The sequence below is a fragment of the Lissotriton helveticus genome, chromosome 7 (assembly GCF_964261635.1).
Source record: "Lissotriton helveticus chromosome 7, aLisHel1.1, whole genome shotgun sequence".
Classification (NCBI taxonomy): Eukaryota; Metazoa; Chordata; class Amphibia; order Caudata; family Salamandridae; genus Lissotriton; species Lissotriton helveticus.
This window is the reverse complement of record NC_136068.1, coordinates 1,367,848,301-1,367,862,657: the sequence shown is the minus strand read 5'-3', so window position 1 is coordinate 1,367,862,657 and position 14,357 is coordinate 1,367,848,301.

Genomic DNA, 14,357 nt, shown 5'->3' with positions numbered 1-14,357 from the left:
GGGACTTATTACCTGGCAAGTCTTGACTAGTCGATATTTGGGGCCCCCCTGATCCCCTACCTTCACTCCCATGCCCCTTCCAGCGGTGCTGCCTCTCCCGCACTCCCCGCCGGCTGTGCCCCCGCGGCGTCCGCCGGTGATGGCCTATGACTGTCTCGCCTCTCCCATTAGGCTTCCCTGCCCGCTGCACTCCCCTTTACTATCGTAACTTTTGATTATGAGTCTCAGGTGGCGAGGGACTTCGATGTAATGATGCTGTGACTTAAGCCTTGACACGTTTCTGGGATCAATACGGGGCGCAGTCGCCTTGTTTTCAACTGCTTGACTTGAACTCTACTGTAATAATTAGAGTTTCTGGATGGCACAGTGTAATGTGTATGACTTTCTGTTCCTCAATAAATGTTTTGATTTTTTTTTTTTTTTTAATCTAGCATGGATGATTGGTGGCCTCAAATGAAGCAGCAGTTGCATACACCGACAAAAATAGAGAACGTATCAGGAGCAAAGAAGAAGACAACTTGATATACAGAATCTAGCATGTAGCTTCAGTTTTTAGAAATAAAGCTAAATGTTGAAAAGCTCAAACCTCCCCATTAAAACGTCTGCGTTTTTGGTTTGTGAATTAAATAAAATACCTCCTAATGACGCATTTTTTATGTACACTCGTTTCTGTATTATTGTGTATTTGGGGTTTAAATCCTAAGAAGATAGGTTAGGCGGAGATCCGTGACTACTAAAAGTGATTCAATGGAGGTCCTCAGAAGTCAGAAAGTTAACACTTGCATATAGCTTCGAATTTAAAAATAAAAGTGCTGAAAAGCTCAAACCTTCCCATTAAAATGTTATCATCTTTTGTTTCTGAATTCAATAAAATATTCCTTAATATGTGAAAAAAAAAAAAGATGAAAGGACGGCGGACCTCCTTTTATCAACCGTGGTGCGGGCTCCACGGCTTGGACCGTCGTTTCATAATCAAACAAGCATTTGCAATGCAATAGGTCTCGCATTTGCAAAAGTTTGAGCTATTGGCATTGTAAATGACAAACCTTTTATCTATGTGTTGGTTTTGAAAACAGATAAATAAATGGCATTGTCATTTACAATGCCGATAGCTTAAACTCTTGCATTGTAAATGACAATGCCTTTTATTTATGTATTTAAAAAATAAAAAAAATAAAAATGCATTGTCATTTATAATACCAATAGCTCAAACTCGTGTAAATGCGAGACCTATTGCATTGCAAATGCTTTTTTTTACTTTGCTTAAGTGATGGCAATAAATATCCAGCATAGTGAAACACTAACTTAAACCCTGACCCTTCTTCCCAAGACCAGTTTCTGTAGAGTATCCCAAATAATTACTGGCCTTATCTGCACTGGATATTTTTCGTTCCCTTTGCACCCTTTTGTGGGACACTCTGGGTCAGAGGCCTACTAGAGCCAAATTTCAGGGTGGGAGGTATTAAAAATGTCAGGGGGGGCTAATGCTTCCAGCAATATGTAGAGCTGAGATGAAGGGGTGAAAAAACAACAAAGCCTCGTTAACACGTAAATGGTCTTTTAAAGCTGAGGCCAGGCACTACAAGTAAGGAGCAGGGACATAAAAACGGTCCCAAAGAGGTTATTAGCATAATCTAAGCAATTACATCCCGGGGTGTAATTTATAAAAAAAAATAAAGGTAAACAGAATTAGAGACTGCTGCAAAACAACAATGTAACACGAGGGTTGCAATTTGCTTAATTTTAGAATGAGGGCCATATTTCCAGAATGGTGGTCAAGAAAGTTGCTCTATGCAACTCCCGAACAAAATACTGCCGGCCACGGGTTTAATGCACGGCACGGTCAATCAATTATTTCGCTCTCTGGGACGATACAACGAGTACCACTTACATGAGTACAACTTTGTCAACGCCTGTTATTTACATCGTTCCGTCTGCAGATGAGACACGCACAGGAAGATTCATAGATCCTTAATTAAACATAAACAGCCTGATTCATCAAGCCGAAATCGGCTCGCAAAGGGCCAGATTCTGAGAATCTGGCCCTTTGCGAGCGCTATTTTTGCATTTGGGATTCATCATCCCAAATGCAAAAATCGGTAATAGCGATTTCGCTATTTTGCGAGGAATTACATTTAAGGAATCTCTATTTGAGATTCCTTAAATGCAATTCATCATCCATTTAAAAATTGCGAATTCGCAATTTCGGCCCGCTATTTACCGCGAGGTCAAACCTCGTGGTAAATAGCGAAAACATAGAAAAATGCTTTTAAAAGCATTTTTCTAAGTTGCATGTTGCACACACACATGTCCTTTGGACATGTGTGTGCGCAACACCTGTTTCAATTTGCATTTAAGGGGTCCTACAGGGTGTCCTTTGGACACCCCTGGCACCCTTTAAATTATTTGCGATTAGCTAATTGCTAATCGCAAATAAGGAATACTCCCCATTCATTCCTAAGGGCCTTTTGGCCCATAGGAATGAATGGGGAGTTATTCCTTATTTGCGATTAGCAATTTGCTAATCGCAAATAAGGAATGTGTAGGAATCGCTATTTATTTAGCAATTCCTACATGAATCCCGTTTTGCAAGTCCTTAATAGCGATTCCTTATGAATCGCTATTAGGGGCTCGCAAAACGGGAGAATGATGAATCAGACTGTATGTTCTTACACTGTTTTGAATTGTCCAGAGCATTTTACACCATCTGTAGAAGACGACTCCACGATTCCTCATTTTATTTTCTAATTGTTGGTTATTATTTTTCACTAATCAATGTAAAACTTATCAAAAAGCACACTTTTTGTTTTATAAATTGGTCTAATGTGACAATCAATCTTTAGTTCACTTCAGAAAAAGGGAGATCTTTGACAGCACTGAAGCCGCTATACTCCAAAAACAAGGAATGGAAGAGGGAAAGCAGAGAGTGCAAAGAAGGAATGGAGAGGGTGACTGTTAGAACTGGGGGTCTCTAGTTGGCAGAGGTAGGTACCACTGTTCAAATAGGGACCCTTGCTTCTAGTCAGGGCAAGGAGGAAACACTCTTCAGATAACCCTGCTCACCCCCTTGATAACTTGGCATGAGCAGTCAGGCTTATTGAAGGCAATGTTTAAAGTATTTGTACGAACACTCACAGTAACACAGTGAAAACACCACAAACTGACTCCACAACAGTTTAGAAAAATTAAGGTATTTAATCTAAGCTACACAAAACCAAAACGACAAAAATCTAACATACACAGTTCAAGAATATGGTTTCAAAAGAGTTCTTAAGTTTGCGTTAGAATTGTACACAGTTGCGTCACGTTTTAGCCAACAGTACCTTTAAATGCGACAAAGTTCCAAGTGAAAAGCTGTAGCGATGGAAAGCAAGCGATGCATCACTCCTGAGACCCTGGGGAGGCAATGCGACAACCCCGCTCGATGTAGCGGGTGTGTTGCGGGATGCGATACCTTGTTTGGATTCCGGTGCCCAGCGTTCGGTGGAAACGGCTCGCAAAAGGTACTGCGTGATGATCTTCGGGGCGCGACGATCTCCGATGCGGCGACGATGCGCGGCTCAGCGGCAATCTTCTACTGTTGCTGCCCTTCGATGCGATGGCTCTGTGACGACTCTCGCAGCGACGTGATGCGGTCCGCCACCAAGCGGTGCGGCGATCTCACCCAGTGACGACATGCTCTGCGACGATACTCGCAGCGATGGTAATCTTCCCGCACCGGACTAGTGTGTCCCGCAAACAAAAGATGCAATGACTCTGGCAGCGGCAACAGGCGCTGCAACGATCTCGGCCTTCGTAGCTGCGGGAATTTTCTCGCATTGACGGGGATGTGCTCCGCAAGCGAGCGATGCGATAAACTTCACAGAAAGTTCTTTAAATCTTGGTTTCCAGCTTCCCAAAACAGGTACAACTTCCAGAGGCACCACACATGGGCCAAGCACTCCAGGAAGAACCGAACTCTCTCAGTAGAGTTCAGGGAAGCTGGGGGTGAAGTCCTTTTGTTCTTGTGACTTCTTGACAGGGAGCCTGCTCTTCTCACGCCTTTGGAGATTCCTTCAAGCAAGGAGACACAGCACAAAGCAAAGTCCTTCCCCTCTCCTTGCCAGCAAAGCAACAGCAGGTCAGTCCAGCAGAGCAACAGCAGGACAGTCATCCTTCTTCAGCTTCAGCTTTCTCCTTGGCAGAGGTTCCTTCTTGATTCCAGGATGATCTAAAGTTCAGTGGTTGGGGTCCTGTGCTTATACCCCAAAAAGTCTTTGTTCCCTTTGTGCAGGAGGGCTCTAAGCCCGGTCCAAACCAGTTTTGGAGCACTCTGTTTACATGACTCCTTTCCTTTCACAGTGCAGGGCAGAGACATCAGATGCACCACAGGGGGTGGAACCTGCACTGTGGGGGGCAGGCACAGTCCTATTCAGGTCCCAGGTGCAGCTCCTCCCTCCCATCTAGATGCAGATCTCTCTATTCACCACTGGGCGGACTCATTCTGTCCCCTGGAATCCCCCAGCCCTGTCACTCACAAACCAGACAGTCAATTCACAAACAGCCAAAAGCACACAGAATGGTCGGACAAGAAAGCAGCCACTTTCTAAAAGTGCTGCTTTCAAACACAGGATTGAAAAACCATCCTTCCTAAAAGATGTGTTATTAAATTCTGATTTCAGGGATACCAGACTTTAATTTTCTATCTTGCTCCTATGGGAAGATATGCAGGTAAACATTATACACAGCATTCCCCATTATAGCCTATGGGCAAGATAGCCTTTCAATGGTGAAAAACGAAAATGTCTGTAATTCACTACCAGAGAATGTCACCCACACTAGTACATGCTCTACCTTTCACGTACACTGCACCCTGACCAGGGGGGGTACCAAGGGCCTTCCATAGGGGTGTCCAATGTGTACAGAGAGAGAAGGGTTAGGCCTGATCAGTGGGGACACTGGTCAGGTTGACATGGCAGTTCACAGACTGCACACAGGCACTGCTGTGGCAGGCCTCAGACACCATTTTAGGGCTACTCGTGTGGGTGGCACAATCAGTGCTGCAGGTCCACTAGTAGCATTTGTATCACCAGCCCTGGCACAGTCAGTGCACTTTACTAGGGACTTCTTTGTGATATAAATATGCCAATCATGGATAACCAATTACAATAACAATTTGCACTTTAGCACTGATCAGCAGTGGTAAAGTGCCCAGAGTCCTATTGCCCACAACCACAGGGCAGGAAAAACAAGGGAGGAAGAAGCAAAATGTTTGGGGATAACCCTGCAAAAAGGGCCATTTCCAACAGGACGTAAGGAAGGGAGAGAAAGAAGAGAAAGAAGGAATAGAGGGGGAGAGGGGAGGACGCAATGAAGGGGAGACAGCAGAGAATGGAAATAAGGAATGGAGGAGAAAACACTCAAAGAAAAAGAAAGCTTGAGAAATTTGGGTTTCTCACATACACATAGCAAGTGCAGAACAGCAGAAACCTGTAGACATACAAAGACACCATGTACTCCAGTGGACACAATATAGGGCAAGCTACTCCCACACAGGAGACAAGTAAAGCATGAACAGTAGAAGTGATGACGTAACTCACACACAGAATAAGTAAAGCATAGGTGGCAGCAGTGCATGCTTTCCCCACACACACACAATGGGTAGTTTAACAGTGCAGGTTTCTCCAATGTATAGAACAAGTGTAGCATATAGAATAATTTGCTAATTTCTTATATAATGCACTCAAGATGGGTTGCAAAAGGAGCAAAATATCCTCAGCCTGGGCAGAAGAACAGAACATTTTCCTCAAAGAAAGGGTAGGTGCAGGCCAAGCATCCGAGGTGCAAGCTCCGAAATTAAAACTAAAAGCCGCCTCCTACCTCATAGTCTTGTCCAACTCAAGTCTGAGTGTGACTCCTGCTCGCAAGTGGAGAAGAAGCGCCGCTCTGCCAGAGACGGGCGCGCTAGGAAAAATAAAGCTGCCGCTCACCTCCTAAATGGCCTTGCAGCCTAGTAGGCCAATCATTCTGCATGCCGCGATCACAGGGAAGGGTGCCTTGATAGAAAACAACAATGACAATGAGCTACAAAAAATATCTTGGATGTGGTGTTGAATATTGATTCGGCAGGCTGCGCACCTCGTAGCTGACAAGGTTTGAGATTGCTATGTGTGACATTTTCATAACTTCAGTGTAGTTATAAGTGACATTTAAAAGACTATGACTAACTTGGGCTAAAAGGGGCGTGCAAACAGCGCAATCGAGCTGCTCTGTTTATCAATTTGGCGCTGCTGAGTGGTGGCCTGAGTAAAAGCAACAATGAAAACCAAACATAAGCAAACGCTTGACTTAGGACATTTTTAGAGCTAAGGTCCAGTGTGGAAACTAGGATATTCATACCAAAGTCAGCGGCTTAGCCGTCCATTACACCATCCCTAATTCAAAGTTATCCTCCAAGCAAACTAAAGGTGGGCAAACTCGTAAACAACATAGGTGGAAACAATCCTTTTAAACATGCAACGAAGTTAATCTACAAACATGAGACCGCAAGATGAGCCAAGAAATAAAAGAAATACGTGACCGTCTGCAGTGAATCTTACTATGCTCATTTGCCATGCTTACTAAGTAAAAACAAGCATTGGAAATGCAATAGGTCTCGGATTTATTTGAGTTAGAGCTAATGGCATTGTAAATGGCAATGTCTTTTAGCCATGTGTTATGGAGTGTATGCATGTGGTGTGTAGTGGAATTATGTGGTTTGGATTGGAATTGTTCACCCTACACACTCACACACTGTTTACCCTGCACACTCACACACTGTTCACCCTGCACACTCACACACTGTTCACCCTGCGCACACACACTGTTCACCCTGCAAACACACACTGTTCACCCTGCAAATACACACTGTTCACCCTGCAAACACACACTGTTCACCCTGCACACACACACTGTTCATCCTACACACACACACTGCTCACCCTACACACTCTCACACTGCTCACCCTGCACACTCACACACTGTCACCCTTCACACTCACACACTGCTCACCCTACACACACACACACTGCTCACCCTACACACTCACACACTGCTCACACTCATACACTGCTCACCCTACACGCTCACACACTGCTCACCCTGCACGCTCACACAATGTTCACCCTGCACGCTCACACACTGTTAACCCTGTATACTCACACACAGCTCACCCTGCACGCTCATACACTGCTCACACTACACACTCACACACACTCTGCCCTCAACAGCACTCTGCCCTCAACTGCACTCTGCCCTCAACAGCACACAGCACTCTGCCCTCAACAGCACACAGCACTCTGCACTCAACAGCACACAGCACTCTGCACTCAAAAGCACACAGCACACTGCCCTCAACAGCACACGGCACTCTGCCCTCAACAGCACACAGCACTCTGCCCTCAACAGCACTCTGCACTCTGCCCTCAACAGCACTCTGCACTCACACAATGTTCACCCTGCACGCTTACACACTGTTAACCCTGCATACTCACACACTGCTCACCCTGCACGCTCATACACTGCTCACACGACACACTCACACACTGCTCACCCTACGTAATGCGAAAAGACCTAGCTCTGCCCTTTGGCCTGTGCTTTAATCGTACAGTAGGTTGTGAGTAGTTGCGCTTGATTGGTTGAGGCGTCCCCTCCTTGCTGCTCCCCTCACAAAGGGCCGGCTGCCTCAATGAAGCTCCCAAGACACGTGCTCAGCTATTCTTTATTTGAGCTCCTGTGTGTCAGTGCACCGTGTAAGCGCACAAGCATACCCTGCTCTCTCTGGAACAGTCACTCTGCACTCTGCCCTCAACACTCTGCCCTCAACAGCACTCTGCCCTCAACAGCACTCTGCCCTCAACAGCACACAGCACTCTGCCCTCAACAGCACACAGCACTCTGCACTCAACAGCACACAGCACTCTGCCCTCAACAGCACACAGCACTCTGCACTCAACAGCACACAGCACTCTGCACTCAACAGCACACAGCACTCTGCCCTCAATAGCACACATCACTCTGCCCTCAACAGCACTCTGCACTCTGCCCTCAACAGCATGCACTCAACAGCACACAACACTCTGCCCTCAACAGCACACAACACTCTGCACTCAACAGCACGCAGCACTCTGCCCTCAACAGCACTCTGCCCTCAACAGCACTCTGCCCTCAACAGCACTCTGCACTCACACAATGTTCACCCTGCACGCTCACACACTGTTAACCCTGCATACTCACACACTGCTCACCCTGCACGCTCATACACTGCTCACACTACACACTCACACACTGCTCACCCTACGTAATGCGAAAAGACCTAGCTCTGCCCTTTGGCCTGTGCTTTAATCGTACAGTAGGTTGTGAGTAGTTGCGCTTGATTGGTTGAGGCGTCCCCTCCTTGCTGCTTCCCTCACAGAGGGCCGGCTGCCTCAATGAAGCTCCCAAGACACGTGTTCAGCTGTTCTTTGTTTTAGCTCCTGTGTGTCAGTGCACCGTGTAAGCGCACAAGCATAACCTGCTCTCTCTGGAACAGTCACTCTGCACTCTGCCCTCAACACTCTGCCCTCAACAGCACTCTGCCCTCAACAGCACTCTGCCCTTAACAGCACACAGCACTCTGCCCTCAACAGCACACAGCACTCTGCACTCAACAGCACACAGCAGTCTGCCCTCAACAGCACACAGCACTCTGCACTCAACAGCACACAGCACTCTGCACACAACAGAACACAGCACTCTGCCCTCAACAGCACACATCACTCTGCCCTCAACAGCACTCTGCACTCTGCCCTCAACAGCATGCACTCAACAGCACACAGCACTCTGCCCTCAACAGCACACAGCACTCTGCACTCAACAGCACGCAGCACTCTGCACTCAACAGCACTCTGCCCTCAACAGCACTCTGCCCTCAACAGCACTCTGCCCTCAACAGCACTCTGCCCTCAACAGCACTCTGCCTTCCAACAGCACTCTGCACTCACACAATGTTCAACCTGCACGCTCACACACTGTTAACCCTGCATACTCACACACTACTCACCCTGCACGCTCATACACTGCTCACACTACACACTCACACACTGCTCACCGTACGTAATGCGAAAAGACCTAGCTCTGCCCTTTGGCCTGTGTTTAATCGCACAATAGGTTGTGAGTAGTTGCGCTTGATTGGTTGAGGCGTCCCCTCCTTCCTGCTCCCCTCACAGAGGGCAGGCTGCCTCAATGAAGCTCCCAAGACACGCGTTCAGCTGTTCTTTGTTTTAGCTCCTGTGTGTCAGTGCACCGTGTAAGCGCACAAGCATACCCTGCTCTCTCTTGAACAGTCACTCTGCACTCTGCCATCAACACTCTGCCCTCAACAGCACTCTGCCCTCAACAGCACTCTGCCCTCAACAGCACACAGCACTCTGCACTCAACAGCACACAGCACTCTGCACTCAACAGCACACAGCACTCTGCACTCAACAGCACACAGCACTCTGGCCTCAACAGCACACAGCACTCTGCCCTCAACAGCATCTGCACTCTGCCCTCAACAGCATGCACTCAACAGCACACAGCACTCTGCCCTCAACAGCACACATCACTCTGCACTCAACAGCACACAGCACTCTGCACTCAACAGCACACAGCACTCTGCCCTCAACAGCACTCGGCACTCTGCCCTCAACAGCACTCTGCACTCTGCCCTCAACAGCACTCTGCACTCTGCCCTCAACAGCACTCTGCACTCTGCACTCAACAGCACTCTGCACTCAACAGCACTCTGCACTCAACAGCACTCTGCACTCAACAGCACACAGCACTCTGCACTCAACAGCACTCTGCACTCAACAGCACACAGCACTCTGGCCTCAACAGCACACAGCACTCTGCCCTCAACAGCACACAGCTCACTGCACTCAACAGCACACAGCACTCTGCACTCAACAGCACACAGCACTCTGCCCTCAACAGCACTCTGCACTCTTCCCTCAACAGCACACAGCACTCTGCCCTCAACAGCACTCTGCCCTCAACAGCACTCTGCACTCTGCCCTCAACAGCACTCTGCACGCAACAGCACTCTGTACTCAACAGCACACAACAATCTGCACTCAACTGCACACAGCACTCTGCCCTCAACAGCACTCTGCACTCTGCCCTCAACAGCACTCTGCACTCAACAGCAGTCTGCACTCAACAGCACTCTACACTCAACAGCACACAGCACTCTGCACTCACCAGCACACAGCACTCAACAGCACACAGCACTCTGCACTCAACAGCACTCTGCACTCAACAGTGTTGGACAGGCCACATGAGGGGCTCGCTCCCTCCCCGCAGGACAGGGCCCGGGCCACCGTCAGCACCATTGCCCGGCCCAGCCGCCATCTTGGACACGGCACCACGCGGCCGTGCGGCCTCAGCCCGACCCCAACCCTGGGCCTGGCCAGGCCCCGACATCCCGGCACCACCCTCCACCCAGGAGGTGAACGGCCCACTTGGCAGGTCAATGGGAGTACGAAGTGTCGATGGCTCTCCCCCGCCAGGTGCCGAGCACCCCCAGCCTCCTCGGGCGCTGGCTCCACCCCCCTGCTGGGTGTCTGGACTCCCTCATCCCAGACCTCCCGACCTCCAAGAGCGAGGGTCCGGACATCAAAGGGCGCCAGACCTATAACTGAGGCAGCCCCAGGACAGGAAGGCAGTTGTATCCTGGAGTCGAGAGACACCGCGACGAACTCATCCTTGACGGACTGTTGGCGCTGCCACAGCTCTGCCTTGTGAACTATTGTCCTGCCTGCTGGCGCTGCCGCGGCCCTCTGCAACCTTCATCCTCGTGGGACCTGCTGGCGCTGCCGCGGCCCTCTGCAACCTTCATCCTCGTGGGACCTGCTGGCGCTGCCGCGGCCCTCTGCAACCTTCACCCTCGTGGGACCTGCTGGCGCTGCCGCGGCCCGTTGCAACCTGCATTCTCGTGGGACCTGCTGGCGCTGCCGCGGCCCGTTGTAACCTTCATCCTCGTGGGACCTGCTGGCGCTGCCGCGGCCCGTTGCAACCTGCATTCTCGTGGGACCTGCTGGCGCTGCCGCGGCCCGTTGTAACCTTCATCCTCGTTGGGACCTGCTGGCGCTGCCGCGGCCCGTGCCACCTACGACCTCTTCGGGACCTGCCGGCGCTGCCGCGGTCTGACCCATCCGAACACCGAGCTCGAGGATTGTGAGCTATCACCGTTACACACCCGTACCCGTGGGTACCAAGACTGTCCCGCTACCCCCTTCCCTTACTAGAGACTAGAATTGAGAGGATCATCGTGTCCTGATCGCCCTGTATCGTACCACTCTACTACCCGAAGTGCCTATAAAAGGTGTTACCATAAGCTTTGTGTGGTGTCCATCTGTGGGGGGGAAGTTACCTGTCTGTGCGATCACTGTGCTCGGCCGACCCTCCAGGTCCCCGTCTAACATTGGTGGCTAGCGGCGCGATCCGAACCAACGCGTACCGTACAGACAGTAACTCACCCTACGACTAAAACCACAATGACGACCAAAGAGAGCGGATCGGCGGAGAAGTTCCAGATGGAAAAGCTGGAAGAATACAACCACCGAGAGCTCAAACAATTTTGCATGGACTTAGGCATTGCTACCACCGGGCTAAGCACAAAAGAAGACTTCAAAAACGCCCTAGAGGCCTGGACAGAGACAAATACCGCAACCCCCCGGGACCCCGCAGCCCCGGAAGTCAACACCACCCGGACGGAGGAACGGAGAACAGGCCCCTCCCATGAAGAGATCCAAGAGCGGGAGAAAAATAGATTACACGAGTTAGACTTGGCACGACTCAGATTAGACGGAGAATTGAAACTGGCGGAACAAAAAATAAACTTAGAACACTTACGGCTCAGAGAAGAGCGAGAGGAAAAACAGAGACAGAGAGACCTCGAAGAAAAAAGACTGGCATACGAGCACGAGTGCAAACTAGCGGAGATAGAAATGCGCAAACTGAACAAAAACCTAGGGGTGCCCGAGCAACCGCACTCCCCGGGTCCTACCGAGCAGAAGGTCCACATCCCCAAGGATGTGGTCCGAGAATATCACCGGAACGACGACATACAGCAGTGGTTCAAGGCCTATGAGATTGCCATGACCGCCCACCGGGTCGCTCGAAGTGACTGGGGAGCCGGTCTATGGGGGAGATTCGTCAACGAGGGTCGTGATGCCCTGCTGCAGCTTCCGGACCATCAAATGACGTCCTATGACCACATGAAGGCCGCCCTCCTCAGTCGATATGGACTTACACCCGAAATGTACCGCCAGAGGTTCCGCAACTGCACCAGGATCCCAGGTACGACGTGGTTGGAATACGTGAACTATTTCAGCCGAGCCTTCGAGGGGTGGATCAAGGGTAACAATGTAACCACTTACGAACAACTCTTCAATCTCATTGTGTGGGAGCACCTCTCCAACAACTGCTTTGTCGAGCTCAGGCAGCACCTCCTCGACAGTAAATTGACTGAACCCCGGCAGCTCGCCACCGAGGCTGACCGGTGGGAGAGCACCCGAGTGGCCCGGAGTGGGCCGAACGAGCAGAACAGAACCAACCAAGGTCACCATCGTCCCCGAGGAGGAGGAGGAGGCCCGGGCCGGGGCAGAGACGCCGCCCCGGCCGCACCCACTAACGCCACCCCGGCCCCAGCAGGCCGGGGAAACCCCCCGATGCGCCCGGGGTTCCGAGCTAACGTGACGTGTCATCGATGCCAGCCAGTCGGCCACTATGCCAGTGACCCGACCTGCCCGAAGAACCAGGCCCCCGGGCCCCGCCAGATGGCGGCCGCCGCCCTGGGAGAAGAACAAGTCTCCGAAGACACGGAGACCTATGAGTCGGAGCAGTTCGAGTGGGAACCCGCCGCCATGACCCTGGCATGCCTAGGAGGAAGAGACATGGTCCCGCGGACTCCCCTGCCCGCCAACACTCGGAAGTACAGCCAATGGGTGAGCATCAATGGGCGCAAGGCCGAGGCCCTGCGTGACACCGGGGCCAGTGTGACGGCCGTCCGCTGTCACCTGGTGACCCCAGAACAAATCCTACCAAACGTACTTTGCCCCGTCCGATCGGCAGATAACTCGGAGAGCCTGTGTCGGATGGCCTGCGTCCCCTTCGAATGGGGAGGAGTGTCCGGCATGCTGAAAGTAACTGTCCGTGACGATGCCCCCGTGGACTGCCTCCTGGGGAACGATCTCGAGAGCTCCCCGTGGGCCGCTGTGGAAAGAAGAGAGCATCTGGGGATGTTGGGTCTCCCGGACTGGGCGTGCGTAACCACCCGGTCCATGGCCACCCGCACCATCCCTAGACCAGAAGAACCAGAATGGGCAGCACCTCCGCCCTCGATCACTCCAGAAGAAGACTCCCTCCAGACCGACCACCCGGACCCCACCCCAGAGGGGTCCACACAGCCCTCCGAGCTTCCCGACCTGGCTCAGTGGTGTCAAGAAGGGGGGCCCACCCAGGAACAATTCCGGCAGGAGCAAAAGACCTGCCCCTCCCTCGAGGGATTGCGACAGCAAGCGCTCGCCCAGAGCCAAGGAGACACCACCGGGGCCCACTGGGTTTATTGGGACAATGATCTCTTGTACAGCGAACAGAAAATCGCAGAACTGGGGGCCGGGCGAGTGCTGGTGGTGCCCCTCCACTTCAGAGATTTCCTGTTGAACCTAGCCCATGATGTCCCCCTGGCCGGGCACCTGGGCCAAGACAAGACCTACCACCGCCTGGTGACTCACTTTTTTTGGCCCAAAATGAGAAATGACGTATCCAACCATTGCCGGTCCTGCCCGACCTGCCAGGCCAGTGGGAAGAGCGGCCGCAAACTCAAGGCACCCCTACAACCATTCCCCGTGGTGACCACCCCGTTCGAAAGGGTGGGAATAGACATTGTGGGGCCCCTGGACCCCCGAACAGCACAGGGACATCGCTTCATCCTGGTCCTGGTGGATCACGCTACCCGCTATCCTGAGGCGGTCCCCCTTCGTACGATAACAGCCCCAGTAGTGGGTCGAGCCTTGATGGGGATCTTCTCTCGAGTGGGCTTCCCCCGGGAAGTCGTCAGCGACAGGGGTTCGAACTTTATCTCAAAATACATGAAGTCCCTCTGGCAACAGTGTGGGGTCACCTACCGATTCACGACCCCCTATCACCCTCAAGGGAACGGACTGGTTGAGCGGTTCAACCGCACGCTCAAAGGGATGATTGGGGGGTTGGAAGAGCCCCTCCGTCGCCAGTGGGATGTGCTACTACCGTGCCTTCTCTTTGCCTACCGAGAAGTCCCCCAGAAGTCCCTCGGCTTCAGCCCTTTCGAACT